At 43.8% G+C, this 25,493-nt stretch overlaps 3 long non-coding RNA genes across 5 annotated transcripts; 2 read left to right on the forward strand and 1 right to left on the reverse strand.

Annotated features, from left to right (window-relative positions):
* Positions 1 to 3,602: 3,602 nt before the first annotated feature.
* On the forward strand, positions 3,603 to 8,607 carry LOC138224963 (uncharacterized). 3 transcript variants are annotated; one of them, XR_011183473.1, is made up of 5 exons: positions 3,603 to 4,402; positions 4,508 to 4,594; positions 5,465 to 6,096; positions 6,505 to 6,639; positions 8,509 to 8,607. It is a non-coding gene; the product is annotated as an uncharacterized lncRNA (long non-coding RNA). The 3 variants fall into 3 exon arrangements; XR_011183474.1 differs by having other exon boundaries at positions 3,604 to 4,594; positions 5,916 to 6,096; XR_011183472.1 differs by having other exon boundaries at positions 3,605 to 4,594.
* A 1,087-nt stretch (positions 8,608 to 9,694) lies between these two features.
* On the reverse strand, positions 9,695 to 12,133 carry LOC138224962 (uncharacterized). The gene is made up of 2 exons (XR_011183471.1): positions 10,514 to 12,133; positions 9,695 to 10,224 (listed from the first exon to the last, which is right to left on the reverse strand). It is a non-coding gene; the product is annotated as an uncharacterized lncRNA (long non-coding RNA).
* A 2,776-nt stretch (positions 12,134 to 14,909) lies between these two features.
* Positions 14,910 to 16,275, forward strand: LOC138224972 (uncharacterized). The gene is made up of 2 exons (XR_011183489.1): positions 14,910 to 15,522; positions 15,608 to 16,275. It is a non-coding gene; the product is annotated as an uncharacterized lncRNA (long non-coding RNA).
* The last annotated feature ends 9,218 nt before the right edge of the window (positions 16,276 to 25,493 follow it).

Raw genomic sequence — 25,493 nt, forward strand, 5'->3', positions numbered from 1 at the left:
AAACACAATCAAGTTGAATTTATCAGCAACTGACTCGCAAACTCTCAATAATAAAGTTCACTAATAACTCTCTGCCCTGAAATACGGTTTTCCAGGAGCCCGCAGTGCTTGACAAGCAGAGAGCGGAACCACACCGACAGACCGGTATTTGTATTGTATTATGTTGTAAATGCTTACATTAAAATTAAAGTGACACGTTGTTCGGATCCGGCTGCTTCCGCGGAGTTTTCGCCCTCAACTTGACCGTCTCACCCTGACCGCATCCCCATGGTTTTTTCATAAAACGTTTTTCATAATTTCTACTTTTGGAGCAGAGTAAGGAGTGTCGGCACAGTAAAACCCGGACTGGCTCAAACTTCCACGGGATCCGGACTCACAGCAGAGTAAAACCCGGACTGGATCAGACTTCAACGGGATCCGGACTGTCAGCAGAGTAAAAACTGGACCGGATCAAGCTTCCACGGGATCCGGATTGTCAGCGGAGGAAAACCCAGACTGGATCACACGTCAGTGGGATCCGGGCTGTCAGCTTTCGTCCAGTCAGCGCCGAGAGGGGAGACATGCGGCTCTTGTCCAAGCACACAGCTTCAATTACAGGACGTTTCCTAATTACGGCGGGCGATGACACTTCCGAGAAATGTCCACTGGGCGGCGACAGAGATATACGAGTCTATGGAGGTGAGTCTTATAGCGCTGTCGCAGACTCTTGTTACGCGGAGATTTAAAATCAATATAGATGATAACTGTGACCTTTTTTTCTTTTGGGTCCTACAACTGATTTATTCTTGGATGGCGTGGAAATAAAGGATAAGAAGTGTAACAATACTCATATTAGAAATCTTTGTAAACCCCATCTTATCCCTTCTTGTTTGTCTTTTTGGAATGCAATGTTTGAAAATATAAACTGGAAGTTAGTTTGGACAATTCCTGATAGATTTTGTATTACAAATAAAGTTAAAGAGATATCGTTTAAAATCATTCATAAGTTTTATCCAGTGAAATTAGTACTTTTTAAATTTAAGCATGAGCAGGATGATCTGTGTGTTTTTTGTCGGGCGGAAAAGGAATCTTTGGTGCATTTATTTGTTAGGTGTAGGTTTGTGAAGTTGTTTTGGACGGATTTACAGAGTTTTGTTTGCAGGAAGTTAAAGGTGTTTTTTAGATTGAAGGATTTTGACATTTTATTGTACTGTTTAGTAGAAAATTTGGAAAAAGAGCATTTATTTATAGTCAATTTATTAATCATTCTTGGTAAATTTCACATCCATAAATCCAAATGGTCTAATAATACTCCCCTTTTTAGTTCTTTTGAGGTGGGGCTGAAACATTATTTAAATTCTATTAAAAATGTGAGAAATAAAGCACGGAAAACATATGATATATGTAAAAAATACAAGTTAATCATATAACTTACCTATTACCTCTGGCGGTTAATTGTTTACTTTTCTGTTTGTGCTTGTTTACTTATACCTAATTTGATCCTCTGATTGTATTTGTATTTGTAAATTATTTACAAGTTTAATAAAAAATTCTTTAAAAAAAATAACTGTGACCTTTAAGAGCGTTCAAGATGGCATTCAGGTGGGAGGTAAAGTTTAGTGTTTGAGGAGTTTTTTTTTAATTTTGCATGACCTGAATGTTAATTTTTGCTTTTTTGACTACAGAAAAATAAGGACTTAACACCAGTTGTTTAAACTTCAGTTATAATTGAAAGAAAAAGAAAAAACGATTTTTTTAGGTTTAAGAATTTCGATATGAGTAACACTGGGAAAAGAAAAGAGAGTGCTGGGTCTTCGAAGGAGAAGTCTAAGATACCTCAATCGTATATGTATAGCACTACAAGAAAATCGATGGCAACTAAAGGGAAAAGTGAAGCAGCCGGGGGGGACGTGGAAAGAGTGCTGGAGATGCGCTCGTACGCGAGTGAGACTCAGCTGCCGGAGGAAGAGCCGGAGTCCCTGCCCAGCACACCTGGGAAAACCCCGGCAGCCAAGAGAGGAAGGGGCGACCTGACGCTGGAGGAGCTCCAGACCAACATCTTCAACATGATGGCACAGAGCACGGGTGAGCTGAAGGAAATGATTCGATCTAATACAGTCGCAATCGAAGGTCTTAAAAAGTCCATGGACTGTGGGTTTAAAGAGTTTGAGGACTTAAAGAGTGAAGTAAAAGTTCTTAAACAAGTAAATACCGAACAAGAAAAGCATATTAAAGATCTTGAATTGAAAGTGAACGATGTCGATAGATACCGTCGACGGTGGAATTTATAATTACTTGAAGTTAAGGAGGAACGTAATGAGGACATTGTTGCAACAGTGAAGGGTATCTGTAGAAGGACCCTGCCGGACCAGGAGGACGTGATATCGGCCATTGACACTGTTCACAGGCTCGGGAGAGCAAACATGTCTGGGCAAGTGCGCCCCAGAACGATTATAATACAGTTCACCAAGAGGACGGCGAGGGACACGCTGTGGCGAGCGGCGAGGAGGAATGAGTATTTGAATGGGAACAAACTGAGGTTTGCAGAGGACCTGTCTGCCGCGGACAGGAGCACCAGGAACCAGCTGTGGCCCCAGGCTGAAGCTGCCAGAAGAGAGGGGAGGAGAGCCTACTTTGTGGGCCTTTGCGGACGGGAAGGAGATTCGCTCCGAGTGACTGCTCAGTTAATGATTATGTTTGGTTTTATTTGTTATAGTAGTATATACTAGTGTTTATTTAGTGTTAGTTTGGAATGGTGTAGTTAAGTATTAAGGACTGTTATAGTTCTGGTTCTTCGAAAAACTCAATAGTTTAGACAGTCTTAGAGTTAGTTATTTGCTTTTGTGTATGTATTTTTCATGAATGCCAGAGGTACTCGAAATGTTGTTAAAAGAAAAACGTTTTTTTGTTTTGTAAAAAACTGTGTGCTGAGTTTTATTTTTTACAGGAAACGCATGCATATTGAAACTAAATTTTATAAATAATTGAGAAATATTAAAGCAAAAAGGAAAATATGATACGTGTAAAATATACAATTTGATCACATAATTACTTAATTACCTCTGGTAGTTAAATGCTTTTTTCTGCTGCGCTTTTTTCTCTTGTACATGATTCTGATCCTCTTGTTGTATTTGTATCTGTAAATTCTATATGTTTAATAAAAAAAATAAAAAACTGTGACCTTTCTGAAAGCAGCCCTGAAACCTAACATTTATTTTGGTTATGTTGTGGTTTATAAACATTCTGGACTGTTTTACAAACTTATAAAAAGAAAGAGACTAATACTGATATTAAGTTTAAATAAATACATTTATGTTACATTTTAATCCCATTGAAAGTAAAATGAATATACCGTTTGTATTTTTTTAATTATTATGCTTGCACGATATAATTATTAACGGAATGGCGTGGGGGAAGACCATGTTTGAACAGTTTAAAACAGATGTAAAGACGTACCGTGTCTAGTTGTAAGAACGTTGAAGCATGGACGGACATTTACCTTGTAAATGTACATGTATTATTGCATGTACCCTGACAATACGATTGCTACCTTATGTTTTCTTGTAGTTTTTGGTCTCATAAAAAATACAAAAGACGCGAGTCGATTACGTCAAAATGTTGTCGCCCACAGGGCTTATGGGTAATGTAGTTCACTGGGCTGCCCTGCCCATGTGTTTCGCTGATTTGATTGAACATTAGAATTAATTATTTTAATAGTGTATTTCAGCGTATTTATCGTGTCTTGTATTTCTATGTCTCTCTTATGTGTTCCCTTGTGTGTATGTTTTCTTGTATTTCACGTGTCTGCAGCGCTGGTTTATCGACCCGGCACATAAAGCAAACCCACTGTCCTCGTGTTTCTTAGCTCCCGTCTTGTTTTCTCCTGTGTTTATTTAACTTTGTCAATAAAACGTGCTTGCCGTGGCAACGGAGCTGTAAAAGTTGTTGCGATCTGATCTCCAGCGGTTAAGCAAGTACCCCAGGAAACCGGACCTTAAAGATAAGTAAACCTTATCTTTATTTGCTTGTATAATGTACCCCGGTGATCTGTGATGTACTCCTGTGTGCATTGAATAGCATTTTTACTATTTGTTAAAGCAGAGAAAACACAATAAGGTAGAATTAATCAGCAACGTGAGGTGACTCGCCAGTAAACAAACTCTCCAGCGACGGACGTCTGGATTTCAATAACTCTCTGCTCTGCAATACGGTTTTCCAGGAGTCCGCAGTGCTTGACGAGCAGAAAGCGGAACCACAGCATCCTGGGCCGTGGCTCCACACCGACCTCAGCGACGGACCGGCTGTCGCGCTAATTACGCATCAGATCCGGATCCGTCTCAGTTAAGTGACGTCAAATGAGCGACGCAGGGCTTGTCCAATCACCGCCGTTGGCTGGAAAAGGAGGGACTTCCTTTTAGTTGGGGTGACTGACACCGCTCCTAGCCAATCACCACGGACTTCCGTGTTCTTACACGGAAATACCGCCCTCACGTTGAGTGACTCGGCTCTCGTCCAATCACAATTACAGTCCCGGGACTTTACCGAATTACGGTGGGCGGTGACACTTCCGAGAAATGTCCACTGGGCGGCGACAGAGATACACGAGTCTATGGCGGTGAGTCTCAAAGCGCTGTCGAAGACTTGTTGTGCAGATATTGATTTTTTTTTTCAGAAGTGTAAATATATTATACTATGTACCCCTGATGACATTATTGATTTGCTATATATACTCTTGTTTTGTATCGTATCTATTTCTATTGCTACAAGAGTTAAAAAGAACTGCACTTTCGAGAAATGTCCACTGGGCGGCGACAGAGATACACGAGTCTATGGCGGCGAATCTTAGAGCGCCTCCTTACAGATCCTCGTTGTGCAGAGATTGAAAATCAAAACAGATGGTAACTGTGACTTTTGTGACAGCAACTCTGAATGAAGGCTAATGTAAAGAAGGAAACTAATATTGACATTACTTTAAAAGAAGTAAAATCATGCTTCATTTAAACCCATTGAAAGTAATATGAAAATATCGTTTGTATTTAAAAAAAATATTATACTTCCACGAAATAATAACGAAATGCTGTGGGAGGAGACCCCTGTTTGAACACTTTAAAACGGATGTAAATACGTTTTTACAGACAATTTGAAACATGTACGGACCTTATCTGCTTTTGTTTACTATTAAACAAGATTACTTGTTTAATCTTTTTGCATAACATGTACATGTATTATTGTATGTACCCCTGACTATACTCTATGTTATATGTATTCTTGTTTTTATTGCATGTATTGTTGTTATAATTAAAAAGAAAAAAGACGCGAATCGATTACGTCAAAGGAAGTCGCCCAAAGGGCTTATGGGAAATGTAGTCTCTCTAGTTCTCTATAGCGCTGCCCACGCGTTCCGCAGATTTGATTGAGCATCAGAATCAATTATACAATTTCAGTGTATTTATCGTGTCGCGGATTTCTATGTCTCTCTTACAAGACGGACTCGCCAGGAGCTGTTTCTTTCTCTCCGGAGTGAAGCTGCTCTGGGAAGAGACGAGCAAATCTTCAGACTTTTTGTAAATGTGACATCATGACAGCTGCGCCGACCTGTTTGAGTAAAGAGCAGGAGTATTGTGTACCCCTGACTGTGTTATGTGTACTCGAGTGTGTGTTTTTCTTTCTGTTTTCTGTTCTGTTTATTTCACAAGACGGACCGGACAGCAGCATGTGTCTGCAGCGCTCATCCTGCCTGCATGTTTGCAAACTTTTCTCCTGTGTTTATTTTACTTTGTCAATAAAACGTGGTTGCCGGGGAAACGGTGCTGCAGACGTTGTTGCGATCTGACCTCCAGGAGGTAAACAGTCGGCTTTTGTAATCTAATCAGCGAGCAAAGCAGAAACGTTAGTCTAAAAAGCGCTGGCTGGAGTATTTTTTGGACATTTTGCAGAAGAAAAGGAAGAAACGGTGAGTCGCAGGCTGTCGGTAAATATCGGCGCTGGACACCAGACTCACACCGCTGGGCTCACTGCACCATGAGCGAGTCCGTCGGCGCCTCCTCCTGCTGGGGTGTGTTACTGCAGGAGTGAGGAGTCTCTGGTCTCTGGTCGCGTCATGATCTGCAAGTGGAGGTGAGAGACGGCGGCGCAGTGGGTGGCAGTGCTGGGAGCCTGGATTTAGTTCCTGGGGTGCTGTGTGTGTGGAGTTTGCATGCTCTGCTCATGTTCTCTTGGCTCCAGTTTTCTGGGGTGCTGTCTGTGTGGAGTTTGCATGCTCTGCTTATGTTCTCGTGGGTCTAGTTCCTGGGCTACTGTCTGTGTGGAGCTGACTAAAGCAGTGACCTCCTTCCTCTACAGATTTGTTTTTTATTCCGGTGGGATCATCTGCAGACTTGATTCAGCTGTAGATACACAGCTGTTAGCATAGGAGGAGTACAGAAGAGGTGACAGCAGTGCTGGGGACCCTGGTATCTCTTCCACTGAGGACCCTCTGGCACAACCAGAGGTGTGAAATTGCCTCCATTCTTTGTAAAATTACAGGTTTCTCTGGACTGCAGTCCCCTCCCGCTTCGCTTTGGATATGCTGTGCTGTTCTCTACAACAGAAGACCCTTTGTGTGGAAGGAATGGAAAGCTAAAGGCAGAGTCACAATCTCTGATGCATCTAATCAAAACAGTAAGTTCTTTAAAACAACTAAAAAAATTTTACATCAAATAAAAACAAATTTGCAAGTCAAGGTGCACCACTAAAACCCCCCAGGAAAACAAAATCCCCACCTGATCGTATCCCAGTTGAGGAGAAAGCCAGTGTTCGACACCACTGTGGTCAGTAAAGGTTTAATATTCTTAAACACCGAGAGCTGGAGTTCCTCTAAATGTTATCTCCATCACAGCAGCTATGTTTCATTCACACCGGAACTCACAACACACACAAACAGTGCAAGTTAACGTGACCGTAAAAATACGCATTGTATTACATAATATATTTGTTAAGCAGCCCGAAGGTGCTGATTTCACAGGCATCTGTCTAATGTGCTGTAGAGTGGGCCTGCTGGACGATGGATGGACGAGTTGCCCCTTTCTGCAGATGCAGTACTTTGACACCAGAGGAGTGAAAACATTTGTAGAAAAGTAATTTTCAGATGCGTTGTGTTTTCTTGAGAGAGGGAGTTTCCATTATCGCCAAGGTGGACATGTGTTTCATGGCTGCAGGTAATATAAAGCACACAAACTAGCAACACACAGGCACATGCCCAAGAGTCATCTGTTGAGATCACACACTGTATTATTATTATTGAGAGACAGGCTCACTGTCTGTTCCTCAGGCAGGTGTGGGATACATTTGGGTCTTCATCACACAGTTGCTATGGCCTGATTGTGGTCTCTGAACCTGTACTTGTCAGAGTCTGTATCTCTTTGCTGTTTCTTAGCTTGGTCGAATATCCAGCTAGATAAGATAAGATTTAATTGTCCCCTGAGGGGAAATTTTGTATGGACACCCAGCATTCCTGTCCATTTAAATAAAATGCAAACAAAAAAAAAGAAGAAAAGAAAAACATTGCACATTATTCTATTACAAAAAATAAGAAAAACATTGCACATCACTCTATTGAACATGTACAGTATAACACATAGCAGTATGTAACTTTTATAACACATCACAAAACATATCGCACTCAAGTGGGTTGTTAGAGTCAAAATTGTGTTTTTCCTTGACATTTGCATTGGCAGCTTTAATGGACAGTGGAACACAGGAATGTTTGTATCTGTTTGACTTATATTTGGGAACCTAAAAACGTTTGACAGAAGGAAGAGGTTGGTATTCAGAGTTAAGGATGTGGGAGGGATCTGATACATTTTTTCCTGCCTGTTTGATGAGGGATTTTTCCAAGATTGTCTGCAAGGAGAGATGCCGTTTCACTCCCATGACCTTCAAAGCTGTCTTGAAGAGGTGGTAATTTGTGATTTTAAATGAAATGATAGATGACCAAACCACTCTGTAATACCATATCTGATAATAATCTCGATTACAGCACGGTAGAAGAGTAGCATTACTTCTTGTCCAACCCCAAGCACTTTTAATCTTCGCAGGAAATGTAAACGCTGCTGAACTTTGGAGCAAACACTCTCAACACGAGTAGTTCAGCAACAGGTTACTGCCTATGTATACACCTAAATACTTATATGAATCAACCTGAGTGACAAATTCATTGTGGATTACTACAGGCGTGTGATCACCAACTGCTCTGGGATCAAAAACTATTTTGTTTGTTTTTTTTAACATTGAGAATTAGGCTATTGTTTTTACACCATTGCACGAACCTTACCGTGACCCAGAGCTCAGTAATCATTTAGCTTCTGAAGATAATTCAGTGTTTAATGCTTTTCATTTTAACATCCTACTTGTTAATATTTCCTCTTAGAGGTGAATATTCTCTTCGGCGTGTCTTTACAACTCTTCTCTTATTGTTCCTCTTGTCAGTAATCCGGTGTGAAAGCTCTCTCTGTCGGAATCAATGTCTTACCTCTCCGTCTTGTGTTTCAGGTCTCTGGCTGCTGACCCTGCCGTCAGGACAGAACACATCCCGCACTGACCACACTGCTGGGTTTACTGTACGTGACAATAAAGAGCTTGTGCAACACATCTAATGTGATCTCTGCACGCTTCCCAAGGAGCAGAGATGATAAGGTCTGTGTCCGTTCCCGAGTCTTTGCGAGAGGCCTGTTTAGTCTGTCACTGAGATGATTTTAGATGCCTGTGAGTCGTGCCCACTGAAAAATGAAATAGTGCAGCACAATGAGACTTCAAGCAAAGATCTCATTAGCCCCTTCTGTGAATTGGTGTCTCGCAAGAGATCTTCCATCTCTTTGAAAGTTTCACAGCTTTGACCTCTAGATTAGAAATGACACCAATTGCACATGGGTCCAGCAACGTTCTATATAGTGCACATCACCATCGGGATGCAAAACAAAAATCCCCCGTGGGAGTCCAGTCTTTCCCTGATACGCAAATTGCTTTTCGTTAGGTGAGGTCGCAAGTTCTTATTGGAGAATGTTGTACAGTTTCTTAATGCAATAGGGCGAGTAAGACTGAAGTTCCCCCCGTGTTGGCCGATCGGTGGAACGAAACTGAAAAAAGCTCCTTGAAACTGTGATTCATACACTTATACACTGGCTCAGCATGGTGCTCACCTTGGGTGTCTGCTGAAATTTGATTTTTTTTCAGGAGCACTGTGACCCAGAGCTCAATAATCATTTCAGCTACTGAAGATCATTCAGTTTTTAATGCTTTTCATTTTAACATCCTACTTGTTAGTATTTCCTCTTAGGTGAGAATACTCTGGTACTTTTCTGGGTCTTAGTTGAGTGAGCTTTATTAGAATAATTGAACAATACTTTCACCTCCACATAACACTCATAGATTTTTCAAGGGTTAAATATGGGAGCCACGTTTCTTACATGTATCCTTTTGTAAGTTGATTCACAAAGCTTTCACAGCCTCCACTCCAGTGAATCACTTTGTTTAGCAAGTGATCAGGTGGAACAGTTTAATTTCTTCCTGCAAATAATGCCTTTTCCTTTTTCATCCCATCCAAGTCTCCGTCCTAGTTAAAGTCATTTTGATATAGAACGGCAGTGGTCCAGTTGAAAGGTTCAAGGTTTCACTGTGTTTTAGAGTGCAGATAAAGAAGATAATAGGAGAGGAAACTGGAAAAGCCGTGACTCTCTCATTCCATTCAATTCAATTTATTTTCATATAGCGCCTTTCACAACAAGGTTGCCCCAAGGCGCTTAACAATGCAGGTAAATATACATTTTGTAAATACAGAACTGAAGACAATGGAGGAAAGGAACCAAAGACTCCTCAGTAAGGAGAATAAAATCCTCTAGGGGTCCAAGGTCAACTGGCTGCCCAACCCCTTTGGGCATGCTAACGTTATATCATTAAAAAAAAAGAAAGAAATGAATGCGGGTATTAATCCATCCATCCATCACGTCGTCTGTATGTCAGTACCCCATGCAGGTCTCTGCAGACCAGCAGAATCCTCCTAAACGACAGTTGTATCCATGATGCCCCTCTTGGATCCATGGCACTGATGCAGCATTCAACTCACATGGTGCCCAGCCCAGGACAGACAGGCCTCTGAAACTATGCTGTGTACAGTATTTCTCCTCTGCAGCATCCCTGCGAGGCAGGACAGGTGCCTGACCTCTGAGAGCCTTGTAAGTAAGTAGAAGGAGTTTGAAGTCCGCCCTGTACCTGAGAGGAAGCCAATGAAGAGAGAGAAGTATGGGGGTTATGTGGTCATTCTTTCTGCTCCAAGTAACAATTCTAGCTGCTGCATTCTGTAAGTATTCAAACTCTTTGCTGTGACAAATCTAACGTACTTTAGGCAGACAAAACGACCTTAAAAAGCCACATGATTTTTAAGTAGTCTGTCTGTGTGTAGTAACAGTGGTTCACATTATTTCAGAACGTATACTCCCGTCTCTGTAACTTTCCTCAGTCAGCTAGTGAACATTCTGTATTTACACCACGAATGCACTACTTTGTCTCGCGCGCGGTCACACTGGCCGTCCACAGGCACGGGCAGGAGCAGGGAACACGAGGCCGCTCTGTAGTGCCCCTGTGGGTCTCCAGCAGAGGGGAGCACTTTGCTCAACAGCCCTGAGCCAAATGACCCAGTAATAAAGCTGAAAATCTGGCAAGTCCCCCAGTCTCCCTGGGGCGCTGAAGAGGATTTCATCTGATGCCGAGGTTCCTGTAACTCAACACAAAATTGAACACGGCGAGTTATGAGTTTGTGAAGAAGTGACAGCGGAACAATGTCAAACAGGAAGTTAACCTACAGGAAAGAATGAATTGAATCTCTGATATTCAAGCACGCAGTGTGACGTCCACTGTCTATTCAAATCTACTCTGCAAGTCTTACAATTCTTTTTCATACACCGTCTCCTGGTTATTGTTTTGTGAGTGCTTGAACTGTTTCTCAGTAGAAATAAGACCGATAACTCACTGCTTCAGGGTGCACACTATCGTCGATGAAACCTGTGGTGTAAGCAAGCGAAAAGAGACAGATCCTTCTAAAACACAGAGGCCATCGGGAGGGCAGAAACACTCTGCAACAGGTAGGAGCTGTGGAGCCGTGATTCCCCCGAGCCAGAGCCCTCGTCCTCCCTCGACAGCGAACTGAGCTCCAGCGACTGGAGCAGCTATCTGCCGTCGTGGGACCTCCTGCAGATTGGGAACGGGTAAGGCAATTCGACACGAGCCCACTCCTCTTCCCACTGCTTACACCCCTATAACAAATAGTTTCAGGGTATTCAAGTACAGGATAAAGAGATGACAGGTGTTCCCAATTGGCTGAGGATACAACTCTCTCTCTGAGAAAGCACACAGAGGTGGACAAAGCAATTAAATGCGTTTACAAGTCATTTCCTCTGTATCTGGTCTTTCTTTACATATCAGAAAAGTGAACTGGTGGCTGTTGGAAAGTGTCTGCTCCGTACGTAATATACATGTAAAAGATGTGATTAAATATCTTGGTATTAAGATTTTCAAAAAGGTGATTTTGTGATTTGATGTTCTCTACCTTAGTAAAATAAAAAAAAAACTTTATTCATGGTTGTTATTTGTCAAACACGGGCAGAAGGAGGCCTAAATGCTACAGGGTTTAGAGCATCTAATACCGATACCGACAGAGTATTATTTACAAAATTAAGCAAAGTAGGTGGTGTATGTTTCCCTAATTTAATCATTCAGGAACTAGCGGGTATAGACTTTTTACTTGAATGTCATTTGGATGCTGGAAACCCCCCTGAAACTTGCCAGCTTCCATGAAGAAGTTCTCCTCACGTGGTCTCTTATAGATAAACATACCTCCCATAGATACATCATCTAGAATACAGAGAAAAAATAAACCTGTGCTTTGAAAACTGGGTTTAAAATAGTATTAGCGGGGTCAACAAATTAACTGGTGTGGATGATGAAATGTAGAATCAAGCAGATTTTATGAATAGATATAATGTTTGTGATACGTCTGATAACAATCCGTCGTAACCAGAGCTACTCCTAGAGAGGTATTGATGCTTTTAAGAAACTAACAGTATACCATCAGAAACTATGGAAGAATTTACAACCTTTATTAGACTACAAGGAAAACAATTTAGTTATACTTTACTAATAAATACTTCAGATCCTTCTCGCAATCTCACAATATCTTGTCAAACTATTTTGGAGCACCTCTTTGGGGAAAGTGAGTGGAATCAAACATGACTATTGTCAAACAGATTTTGTATGAATAATAAGGTTAAGGCGTCAGTACAAAATTGTACATTGAATCGACCCGATAAAGATACACAGTGTGCATAGATTTAAAAGTAATATAGATGATAATTGTCTTTCTCAAAGCAGCCCAGAAACCTTACGTTTGTTTTTGTTTTGTTCTGTTGTTAAAACACTCTGAACAGATCGGCAAAATGGTGTAAAGAAGGCTTCTAATTCTGACATTTCCTGTAGACAAATTGATGTTATTTTACTGCTCAATACTGCTGAACCGAATCTAAAATATAATGTATCATTGGCTTAATCATTATACTTGCTCGTTATTAGATGTATAAATAGCCTAAAGATGAGAAATAATCGAAAATTGAATAATTAGACCGTATGTCGTAGTAGCAGATTGTACTTCTCGCAGATTGTTCTCATGCTCTGACTTTCAGGTTGGGCAGTGGAATGGATTCCAGGGCAAACTCGTTCTTGTTTGATTATCCGTGTGAAATCTCGCCCAATATAACGGGTAAGCTCATGCACTGAAATTATGCGCTTCCAAATTGAAGCGACACGCATTTGAATAATTCAAAATACACACGAGGGAACGTCTCCAAACCATGTCTAAGTATCACAACATGAAAGCTGTGCGTACCTTATCTTTATTTGCCTGTATAATGTACTCCGGTGATCTGTGACGTAGTCTTGCGTGCATCGTAAAGGACCCGGACTTCCGGCTACGGAAAACCCGGAGTGGATCGGCCTTCCACTGGATCCGGACTGCCGGCTACGGAAAACCCGGAGTGGATCGGCCTTCCACTGGATCCGGACTGCCGGCTACCGAAAACCCGGAGTGGATCGGCCTTCCACTGGATCCGGACTGCCGGCTACGGAAAACTCGGAGTGGATCCGCCTTCTACTGGATCCGGACTGCCGGCTACGGAAAACCCGGAGTGGATCGGCCTTCCACTGGATCCGGACTGCCGGCTAAGGAAAACCCGGAGTGGATCGGCCTTCCACTGGATCCGGACTGCCGGCTAAGGAAAACCCGGAGTGGATCGGCCTTCCACTGGATCCGGACTGTGAGCAGCTTTTGTCCAATCGGCGCTGAGATTTCAGCAGGAGGCGGGAGACAGGCTCTTGTCCAGTCACACAGCTTCAGTCCCGGGACTTTTCCGAATTCCGGCGGGCGGTGACACTTCCGAGAAATGTCCACTGGGTGGCGACAGAGATACACGAGTCCACGGAGCTGAGTCTCAAAGCGCTATCGGAAAGACTTGAAATCGGAAAGAAATAAATTTGTTACATTTTAATCCCATTGAAAAGGAAGATGAAAATATCGTTTGTATTTTTAAACATTATTATACTTGCGCAACATAATTATTAAGGGAATGGTGTGAGAGGAGACCGTGTTTGAACAGTTTAAGACGGATGTAAAGACATTTTATTTCAGAATGTCTTTCTGAAATGTGTCTGTTTCTGTGTTGTAAGAACGTTGAAGCATGGACGGGCCTTATCTGCATTTACCTTGTTGAATCTTTTTTTCCATAAAATGTACATGTATTATTGCATGTATCCTGACAATACGACTGCTACGTTACGTTTTCTTGTAGTTTTTGGTCTCATAAAAAATACAAAAGTATGAGTCGATGACGTCAAATTGGTGTCGCCCACAGGGCTTATGGGTAATGTAGTCTCTGTAGTTTACTGGGCTGCCCTGTCCATGTGTTTCGCTGATTTCATTGAACATTAGAATGAATTATATTAATACAATTTCAGCGTATTTATCGTGTCTTGTATTTCTTTGTCTCTCTTATGTGTTCCCTTGTGTTTATGTTTTCTTGTATTTCACGTGTCTGCAGCGCTGGTTAATCGACCCGGCACATAAAGCAAACCCACTGTCCTCGTGTTTCTTAGCTCCCGTCTTGTTTGCAAACTTTTCTCCTGTGTTTATTTTACTTTGTCAATAAAACGTGGTTGCCGGGGAAACGGTGCTGCAGACGTTGTTGCGATCTGACCTCCAGGAGGTAAACAGTCGGCTTTTGTAATCTAATCAGCGAGCAAAGCAGAAACGTTAGTCTAAAAAGCGCTGGCTGGAGTATTTTGTGGACATTATGCAGAAGAAAAGGAAGAAACGGTGAGTCGCAGGCTGTCGGTAAATATCAGCGCTGGACACCAGCCTCACACCGCTGGGCTCACTGCACCATGAGCGAGTCCGTCGGCGCCTCCTCCTGCTGGGGTGTGTTGCTGCAGGAGTGAGGAGTCTCCGGTCCCCGGTCGCGTCATGATCTGCAAGTGGAGGTGAGAGACGGCGGCGCAGTGGGTGGCAGCGCTGGGAGCCTGGATTTAGTTCCTGGGGTGCTGTGTGTGTGGAGTTTGCATGCTCTGCTTATGGTCTCGTGGCTCCAGTTTCCTTGGGTGCTGTGTGTGGAGTTTGCATGCTCTGCTCATGTTCTCGTGGCTCCAGTTTTCTGGGGTGCTGTGTGTGTGGAGTTTGCATGCTCTCCTTATGTTCTCGTGGGTCTAGTTCCTGGGGTGCAAAATTCTGTTTATTTCACAAGACGGACCTGGGCAGCAGCATGTGTCTGCAGCGCTCATCCTGCCTGCATGTTTGCAAACTTTTCTCCTGTGTTTATTTTACTTAAACTGTTTTTTACTGTTAAATAAAACGTGGTTGCTGGGGAAACGGTGCTGCAGAAGTTGTTTCGATCTGACCTCCGGGAGGGAGACAGCTGGCAAAGCCGAAACTTTAGTCTAAAAGGCGCTGGCTGGAGTATTTTGTGGACAATTCGCAGAAGAAAAGGAAGAAGCGGTGAGTCGCAGGCTGTAGGACAGGACTGTCGGGGAAATGTAAGCGCTGGGCTGAGCGAGTCCGTCGGCGCCTCCTCCTGCAGGAGTGAGGAGTCTCCGGTCTCCGGTCGCGTCCTGATCTGCATGTGGAGGTGAAAGGCTGAGAGACGGCGCACATGCTCTGCACATGTTCTCATGTGTCTGGTTTCCTGGAGTGCTGTCTGTGTGGAGTTTGCATGCTCTGCTCATGTTCTCAAGGGTTTCCTGCCGCTTCTGCAGTCCAGTGTTGGTGAGTCTGTCGGGTTGATTGTGTTGTGGTGTGAGTGTGCCCTAAAGGGGGTTTTAATAGTATGGGGTTTGTGTGTTCACTTGTATGCAGACCACTGGAGAGACCGGTTGTTTTTTGCCAGGCAGACTAATGGCTGCATATTCAATTCCAGCTACTGATGTTGCCAAACCAGCAAGTGGGACAGTGTTTGAAAACCCTTTCAATGAAAGGTTTGTAGAACAGTGTTGCTATTGTTCTGTTTAATTCGAGGTCACCAAGCTTATAAATGGTCTCACAACGTTTGTCTCTTTTCAGGTTTCTCCGACCCGGAGAGTGAACAAAGAAGTGATAAGGGCCCATAACACCTAAGCTCGGCACTCTCACACTCTTCAGCCACACGAGCTTCCTCCTGGTAAAATACTGGGCAAGCCCCTTTCTGACAGGGACAGTGGAAAACCCCCTGAGGGAGATGGGCTGAGGGGAGGAATAAAACCATCTGAGCCGGAACGGAGCGGGCTCCCGATTCCCACCAGACCCGGGAGACGACACAGGCAGCACAAGGGAAGCTGCGGAGCGCGAGTTCGCGGAGGCAAGGACCGATTGACGACCACGGGAGACAGTGGCATCGGAACAGAGGTACTGTACAGAGACTTTTAATACCTGAAGGCAAGGAGGGAGAAACCGGCCCGGCTAGCCGCTCCAAACTGAGGGGAATGGAATACAGTTCGCGGGAGGATTTCTAGTGGAACCTGAACGGAGTCTGGGGAAATGGGACCGGCCTCTCGTTTACTGGGGCCATCAAAGACTTTACAGGTACGAAGAAGAATCGTTCGAGTGGCCACTCTTCGGTACTTGACAGAAAAGACTGCCGTCCCTCTGGATTCATTATGACCCTTGGAAGGACCTTTTGTTGCTGCTGTTTTCGTTGTGTCTTTGGCTGGTGGTGAATATGGATAGAAAATAAAAAGGTCACTTATACGATACACATGCTTGTCGCTGGTCTGTGTGGGCATTGGTGGATCTGGGCGATCAACAGAACCTGTGGTAATGGAGAGGGGCCCTAGCACCCTGTTTGCATTGCTAGGTGCCGTAGTCATATATGAGGCAGGAAATAATTCTTGTTTGAGGGGTCACCTCACTGTGACACGAACGTGTTGGGAAGACGGGCCAGTTCTGACGTTAGTGCGACGGGTCTGTAGGCGTTAAGGCAGGTTCTTGTGTCCTTTTTTGGAACAGGAACAATAACAGAAGATTTGAAGCAGTCTGGCACTGTGCACTGGGACAATGATTGCTTAAAAAAACGTCTGTAAAGATTGGAGCGAGTTGGCCAGCACAGGGCTGTAGTGTGGCTGGAGATACACAGTCAGGTCCTGCTGCCTTTTTACAGTTTTGCTTTTTGAATAGCCTTAACACATCCTGTTCTTTGCTTCACAGGGCATTCTCAAGACTTGTAAACGGCGTCAAGTCTTCGTGAGAGATTGAGTGTGAGTGGGTGTGGCACTCCAGTTGAGTGGGGGACAATAGCTCATCCCCAGGATGTGAATTATTTGGAGGAGTTGCGAGACTGCCATGGACAAGGTCGTTGGAGATCCTTTGTGTTTCAGACCTGCTGTAAAATGTGTTATCTGGTAGAGAGTGATCAAGATGTATCTGAGGGGATTTTCTTTTGGAATTGGTAACAGTTTGGAGACCTTTCCAGACAGATAAACAGTCTTTGTTAGCAAACAGTTGTTCTAGCTGTGGACAGGAGGGGAATCAAAAGGTAGAGAACACTATTTTTAGAGAAATGGCCCTAAAGGAACAAAGCATAGTGTAGGATGCCACTAGCTTAAGTCTTAACAGCACTGCATGAGAGGAGACGCCAGTGTCTATTTGTTCTGAGGGGTCCTCAGAAAGGTCAAAAGGTTGCAAACAGATAGGAGACTGGTTATATGCCTGAAGCTTAGCTAGAGGAACATAACATTGCTGGAATGCTGAGAGGGGAGGTTATCAGAGCCTAATGTTATTGCGAAAAATGGCAACTAGGTATAGAAGATCTGATGAATGTCTGTCCTGTGAATTGTTAAGGGTTTCATGTAATTGTGTGTCCAAGTAGTCCGGACTGCTGTGCTATGTGTTGTTTGTCTTGTGAATTTTCTGTTTTACACCTATTGTATCCATAGTGGTACGGGCCAAATCCTATTTAAAGGGTGTTGCGAGCACTGGGGTTTGTTGGGAGTGGTAAGTTAGGAGTCTGGAAATGAGAGCAAGGTGCGAGTGGATATGATAAAAAGATTGTTCCTTTATTTTGTTTCTGATACCTGGTGAAGAGACGCAGTGAGTGTTTGTGTGGCCAGCTGCGTCAACTTCAATAAAACTGGCCTTTTGGTTTGTTTGAGTGCTGACTTGCTATGGTGTATTTTTTCTCTCTGTGAACAACACGTCCTACGGCCAACACTACCCACACAGGAGGTGTGTGCGTGACAGCTCCTCAGCTGCAGCAGGAGTCCAAGTGTGCACAGATTTCTTGTTGGGGTTTGTTGTTTGAAGTTTCTGTTTCGATGTAGGAAGCAATTGTGCCAACACGTGGTCCGAGTTATAGCACGGGACGAGAGCTCCCGAAGAGCGCCTGCCTCCTGCCCGATTCGACGTCTAAAATCATCACAGAACGAGAGGAGCCAACAGGAATGCAAGTCTCTTCTGGTGAGGAGCCTCCGACACAGCCCCCAGTACTGGGTGTGCAGAAAGAATCCTGTTCTACAGTTGTGGTGCGAAATGGCCTCCAGTCCTTGTCAAATGCTGGGTTTCTCTGGACTGCAGTCCCCTCCGCATTTGGATGATTGTGATTGGTGTTGCTGCAGCTGTGCTGTCCTGAGACTGACTGGTGTCAAGACCAGCTGTACTCTGGGATCAGCAGGGCCTAGTGGTGGTATGAATTGTGGCCTCTGTTTCTCAGGTGTAACAATTTTTGATTACTCTGTTCTGTATGTTTATCAATAGTGGGTACTGGCCTAATTCAGCCCTGCACTCGCTGTTAGCTGTTTTTCTCTGCGCAAGGAGGAGTTTCAACAGAGTGTACTCCTGGTCTGTGAGGGGACCCCACACTTCACTGCCGTATAGGGCAATGGGTTGGATTACACTTTCAGATATTTGGAGCCAAATTCTTGTTGGTGGGTTGACATTGAAGAGCCTCCTTCTTATTGCGTAGAAAGCCCTGAGTGCCTTCTCCCTCAGTGCCTTCACTGCCAGGTCAAAACTCCCAGAAGAGCTGATGGTGAGACCGAGATATGTGTAGCTGGATGTGTGCTCCAATGTGTTGTTGTTCAGTGTGAATTTGTACCCGTTTCCCTGAGGTCTGGCTTTCTCCTGGAAAACCATAACTCTGGTCTTGTCCAGATTGACTGGCAGTGCCCAGGTGTGACAGTCCTGCTCCAGCAGTGCCAGGCTCTGCTGTTCTGGGTCCAGATGGGCTGGCAGTGCCCAGGTCTGACAGTCCTGCTCCAGCAGTGCCAGGCTCTGCTGTTCTGGGTCCAGATTGACTGGCAGTGCCCAGGTCTGACAGTCCTGCTCCAGCAGTGCCAGGCTCTGCTGTTCTGGGTCCAGATGGGCTGGCAGTGCCCAGGTGTGACAGTACTGCCCCAGCAGTGCCAGGCTCTGCTGTTCTGGGTCCAGTTTGGCTGGCAGTGCCCAGATGTGACAGTCCTGCTCCAGCAGTGCCAGGCTCTGCTGTTCTGGGTCCAGATGGGCTGGCAGTGACCAGGTCTGACAGTGCTGCTCCAGTAGTGCCAGGCTCTGCTGTTCTGGGTCCAGATGGGCTGGCAGTGCCCGGGTCTGACAGTGCTGCTCCAGCAGTGCCAGGCTCTGCTGTTCTGGGTCCAGATGGGCTGGCAGTGACCAGGTCTGACAGTGCTGCTCCAGTAGTGCCAGGCTCTGCTGTTCTGGGTCCAGATTGGCTGGCAGTGCCCAGGTCTGACAGTGCTGCTCCAGCAGTGCCAGGCTCTGCTGTTCTGGGTCCAGATGGGCCATCAGAGCCCAGGTGTGAATGTGATGGGATGTGTGGCGGTTTGGTAGGAAGCCAGTCTGACTCTAATGCAGGACATTGTGCTCAGTAAGGAGGGCAGGTTATCAGATATTCAAGATACGACAGTTCCTTCTCCAGGTTACTGTTCACACTGAAGCCCCGGTACCTGTTGGGGTCGAGTCTGTCTCCATTCTTACAGACGGGCGTGATCAGTCCTTGATTCCAGGCCTCAGGGAAACAGCCGGCCGTCAGGAGGAGGTTGAGGAGTTTGAGCAGGCTTTGCTGCAGGTCTGAGCTGCAGTTGGGTCAAGCGTTGTTGACTGTGTATTGGCTACAGGCCTTTCGTGGTCTGAGAGTTGTCTGTTTGTGTATGTGCTTATCTTCTTTAGGGTGTGCATGTAGTGTTTAACCATCTCACAGTATCTGAGGCGCAGTTCAGAGTGGTGTGGTGTTGTTTTAGTTCTGGTAGTTCTCTTCAGTTGTTTCTGCACTCTGTATCAAACCATTTGATATTGTTTCTGAGTGTGTTTCATATGAATGTAGTCATTTTGATTTTAAGGCTAGTTTCTCAAAAACATGGTTTAAATTTATGAACGATTTGTTGGTTTGATACAGAGCGTTTTGAAATGTAAGGGATCAAGTAATGGGTTTATTTGCTGCTGAAAAGAGAAGAAAGAAAAAAAAGAAATGAGACAATTAGCTTGTAATGAGTTTATAACAACAGTAATTAGATTCCTGCAAGCACTCTTTTCATTGTCCAACAACTGAAAGCTTTTAGGTATAAAGGAAGGGTCCTCTAATATTTGATGTGTGAGATTGTCGTTCTGTTGGAGATGTTAGTGAGTCTGAGGATTTGTGTTAATATGACAATATGACAATACAATACAATGCTACTACTATTAATAATACAGCATGGCAAGACTTCTTTCAGTCATTTCCCACCCCTCCACCTCAGTGAATCACACATGTTAAACTTCCATCTCGTGTTCCAGATCAGACATGAGCAATCCTATATTACAAATACTTACCACCAGACAATTTAACCAGACAATAATTTAAGCAATTATTAATTCAACAGAAGCAGCAGGACGAGTAAAGTGCCCCTCTGATGGCCGGTCCGTGGAATTAAACTGGAAAATTTCTTAGAAATGATTATTCTTACAATAATGTGCCAATGGCGCCGCTTGGTGGTCATTCAGCAAAATTTCACCGAAAGTTTTTTTAATTCAAATACCGTTAGTAATGTTCGTATTAATACGTTATTTTCATTTTAAATATATTTAAGCATTTTCAACAGCAAAGAATGCAAAGAATACATTGCATTGCAAACAAGAGTAATGAATGAATGAATGAATGTATTGTACATGGATACAAAATACAAAATAAATACAATAAACCCAAAATTAAAATAACATTCAAAAGGCGCGAGTCGATGACGTCAGAAGGAAGTCGCCCACAGGGCGTATGGGTAATGTAGTTTCTGTAGTTCTGTGGCCCGCACTGCCCACGTGTTTCGGTGATTTGATTGAACATCAGAATTAATTATGTTGTACCATTTCAGCGTGTTTATCGTGTCATGGATTTCCATGACTGTCTTGTGGGTTCTCTTGTGTGTCATGTTTATTTTAGTGGGTGGCAGTGCTGGGGCCCTCACTGTAATCATTCGTGTTACTCATCATCATTGTTACTGTGACCCCCCTGGGAGGAGTGGACCTTTGTAAGATTCCTGTCCTGGCAAGCAGCAGGTGACAGTTTGCTGTCCGACTCAATTACACCTCCGCTACCTCTTTCACCTCTTTCACCAGCCTGTAAAGGGGGTTGTGATAGTATGGGGTCTTTCTCTTTAACAACCTCAAACCGCAGGAAAGAAATGCTTCATTTATAAGATTGAAATATAACCAGAAAGTATAAAAATATCTATTTGTGTGTATCATGTCAGAAATATTTGTTTTTATTTTAAAAGAATTTAGCAGAGAAATATGATTAATAAGGCAGCAGAATCCATTTAAACTGTCATTTTCCTGTTTAGGTTGGAAAGTTTAATTTGATCAAGTCCACTTGAGGGCCTAAGCAACTGTTTGGGTAGTTTGGCTGGTGTGGTGGTGCTCTCCAAATACCTGATCCAAACGGACAGAGAGACAAAGTGAGAAAGAAAAGGTGTAAATAACAGACATATCATATGCAGAATACAGTAATGTGCTGTTCAGCACAGTGACCTAGAGTGAAGATGGAAATCAGTCATTCTAGTGCTCTCAATGGTTTTCCATTACAAACGGACCAGGGCTTCCTGAGACACAGGCAGTTGGAGTTATATAGAGTTAGAGGTTGTTTTCACGGCACCAGCCGACTAAAGCAGAGACCTCCTTCCACTCCAGAATTTTTTTTTTATTTGGGTGGGATCATCTGGAGTCTTGATTCCTTTCACGGAGTCAACAGTAGATACACAGCTGTTAGCATAGGAGGAGTACAGAAGAGGTGACAGCAGTGCTGGGGACCCTGGTATCTCTTCCACTGAGGACCCTCTGGCACAACCAGAGGTGTGAAATTGAAATTGTTTGGAAGGAATGGGAAGCTAAAGGCAGAGTCACAATCTCTGATTCATGTAATCAAAACAGTAAGTTCTTTCCTCAGGCAGCTTCGTTAGAACATTTTAAATAGATGTAAAAGTGTATTTACAGACTATATCAGCCCTTATCTTTATTAACCTGGTTTAATCTTTTTTTCAGAAGTGTAAATATATTATACTATGTACCCCTGATGGTATTATTGATGTGCTATAAATATACTCTTGTTTGTATTGTATCTATTTTTATTGCTACCATAAAAAGTTAAAAAGAACTGCACTTTCGAGAAATGTCCACTGGGCGGAGACAGAGATACACGAGTCTATGGCGGCGAGTCCAATAGCGCCTCCGTACAGATCCTCGTTGTGCAGAGATTGAAAATCAATACAGATGATAACTGTGACGTTTGTGACAGCAGCTCTGAAAGATAACGTAAAGAAGGAAACTAATATTGACATTACTTTTAAAGAAGTTAAATAATACTACATTTTAAACCTATTGAAAGTAATATGAAAATATCGTTTGTATTTAAAAAAATATGATACTTCATAATAATTAACGAAATGCTGTGAGAGGAGACCCATGTTTAAACACTTTAAAACGGATGTAAATGCGTCTGTACAGACAATTTGAAACATGTACGGACCTCATCTGCTTTTGTTTACTATTAAACAAGATTACTTGTTTAATCTTTTTCCATAACATGTACATGTATTATCGTATGTACCCCTGACTATACTCTGTGTTATATGTATTCTTGTTTTTATGGCATGTATTGTTGTTATAATTAAAAATAAAAAGACGCGAATCGATTACGTCAAAAGGAAGTCGCCACAGGGCTTGTGGGAAATGTAGTCTTTATAGTGCTCTGGACTGCGCTCCGCACGTGTTCCGCAGATTTGATTGAGCATCAGAATTAATTATACAATGTCAGTGTATTTACCGTGTCGCGGATTTCTATGTCTGTCTTACAAGACGGACTCGGCAGGAGCTGTTCCTTGCTCTTCGGAGTGAAGCTGCTCTGGGAAGAGACGAGCACATCTTCAGACTCTTTGTAAATGAGACATCATGACAGCTGTGCCGACCTGCTCTTTATTGACCTGTTGAACCTGTTTGTGTAAAAAGCAGGAGTCTTGTGTACCCCTGATTGTGTTATGTGTACTCTAGTGTGTTTGCAGCGCTCGTCCTGCCTGGTTTATCAACTCGACACAGAAACAAAACCCACTGCCGTCGTGTCTGTGGGTTTCTGAGCTCTCTTGTCTTGTTTGCAAACTTTTCTCCGGTGTTTATTTTACTTTGTTAAATAAAACGTGGTTGCCGGGGCAACGGAGCTGCAGTAGTTGTTGCCGGAGCGGGTCTGACCTCCAGCAGGTCAACAGGCGGCTTTTTTAATCTAATCTGCGAGAAAAACAGAAACTTAAGAAACTTTAGTCTAAAAAGCGCTGGCTGGAGTATTTTGTGGAAGAAACGGTGACTCGCAGGCTGTGGGACAGGACTATCAGGGACACATCAGCGCTGGACACCAGCCTCACACCGCTGGGCTCACTGCACCATGAGCGAGTCCGTCGGCGCCTCCTCCTGCTGGGGTGTGTTACTGCAGGAGTGAGGAGTCTCCGGTCTCCGGTCGCGTCATGATCTGCAAGTGGAGGTGAGAGACGGCGGCGCAGTGGGTGGCAGCGCTGGGAGCCTGGATTTAGTTCCTGGGGTGCTGTGTGTGTGGAGTTTGCATGCTCTGCCTGTGTTCTCATGGGTCTGGTGTCCTGGGCTGCTGTCTGTGTGGAGTCTGCATGCTCTGCCTGGGTTCTCATGGGTCCTGTTCATGGGGTGCTGTCTGTGTGGAGTCTGCATGCTCTGCCCCGTTCTCATGGGTCTGGTTTCCTGGGGTGCTGTCTGTGTGGATACCTGGTGAAGAGACCCAGTGAGTGTTTGTGTGGCCAGCTGCGTCAACTTCAATAAAACTGGCCTTTTGGTTTGTTTGAGTGCTGACTTGCTATGGTGTATTTTTTCTCTCTGTGAACAACACGTCCTACAGCCAACACTACCCACACAGGAGGTGTGTGCGTGACAGCTCCTCAGCTGCAGCAGGAGTCCAAGTGTGCACAGATTTCTTGTTGGGGTTTGTTGTTTGAAGTTTCTGTTTGTATGAACAAACATGCAGACTCCACACAGACAGCACCCCTGGAATCAAACCCAGGGCCCCGGTGCTATGAGGCAGCGATGCTAACCACTGTGCCGCAGTGTTGCTCCCTTTGAAAATGTCTGACTTCCGTTTAATTTGAGGTCACAAGCTTATAAATGGTCTTAATATTTCCTCTTAGATGAGAATATTCTCTTCGGCGTGTCTTTACAACTCTTCTCTTATTGCTCCTCTTGTCAGTAATCCGGTGTGAAAGCTCTCTCTGTCGGAATCAATGTCTTACCTCTCCGTCTTGTGTTTCAGGTCTCCTCTGGCTGCTGACCCTGCCGTCAGGACAGAACACATCCCGCACTGACCACACTGCTGGGTTTACTGTACGTGACAATAAAGAGCTTGAGCAACACATCTAATGTGATCTCTGCACGCTTCCCGAGGAGCAGAGACGATAAGGTCTGTGTCTGTTCCCGAGTTTTTGCGAGAGGCCTGTTTAGTCTGTCACTGAGATGATTTTAGATACCTGTGAGTCGTGCCCACTGAAAAATGAAATAGTGCAGCACAATGAGACTTCAAGCAAAGATCTCATTAGCCCCTTCTGTGAATTGGTGTCTCGCAAGAGATCTTCCATCTCTTTGAAAGTTTCACAGCTTTGACCTCTAGATTAGAAATGACACCAATTGCACATGGGTCCAGCAACGTTCTATATAGTGCACATCACCATCGGGATGAAAAACAAAAATCCCCAGTGGGAGTCCACTCTTTCCCTGCTACGCAAATTGCTTTTCGTTAGGTGAGGTCGCAAGTTCTTATTGGAGAATGTTGTACAGTTTCTTAATGCAATAGGGCGAGTAAGACTGAAGTTCCCCCCGTGTTGGCCGATCAGTGGAACGAAACTGAAAAAAGCTCCTTGAAACTGTGATTCATACACTTATACACTGGCTCAGCATGGTGCTCACCTGCTGTCCTTGGGTGTCTGCTGAAATTTGATTTTTTTTCAGGAGCACTGTGACCCAGAGCTCAATAATCATTTCAGCTACTGAAGATCATTCAATTTTTAATGCTTTTCATTTTAGCATCCTACTTGTTAGTATTTCCTCTTAGGTGAGAATACTCTGGTACTTTTCTGGGTCTTAGTTGAGTGAGCTTTATTAGAATAATTGAACAATACTTTCACCTCCACATAACACTCATAGATTTTTCAAGGGTTAAATATGGGAGCCACGTTTCTTACATGTATCCTTTTGTAAGTTGATTCACAAAGCTTTCACCGCCTCCACTCCAGTGAATCACTTTGTTTAGCAAGTGATCAGGTGGAACAGTTTAATTTCTTCCTGCAAATAATGCCTTTTCCTTTTTCATCCCATTCAAGTCTCCGTCCTAGTTAAAGTCATTTTGATGTAGAACGGCAGTGGTCCAGTTGAAAGGTTCAAGGTTTCACTGTGTTTTAGAGTGCAGATAAAGAAGATAATAGGAGAGGAAACTGGAAAAGCCGTGACTCTGTCA

This window comes from Lepisosteus oculatus, chromosome 24 (assembly GCF_040954835.1).
Source record: "Lepisosteus oculatus isolate fLepOcu1 chromosome 24, fLepOcu1.hap2, whole genome shotgun sequence".
Classification (NCBI taxonomy): domain Eukaryota; kingdom Metazoa; phylum Chordata; class Actinopteri; order Semionotiformes; family Lepisosteidae; genus Lepisosteus; species Lepisosteus oculatus.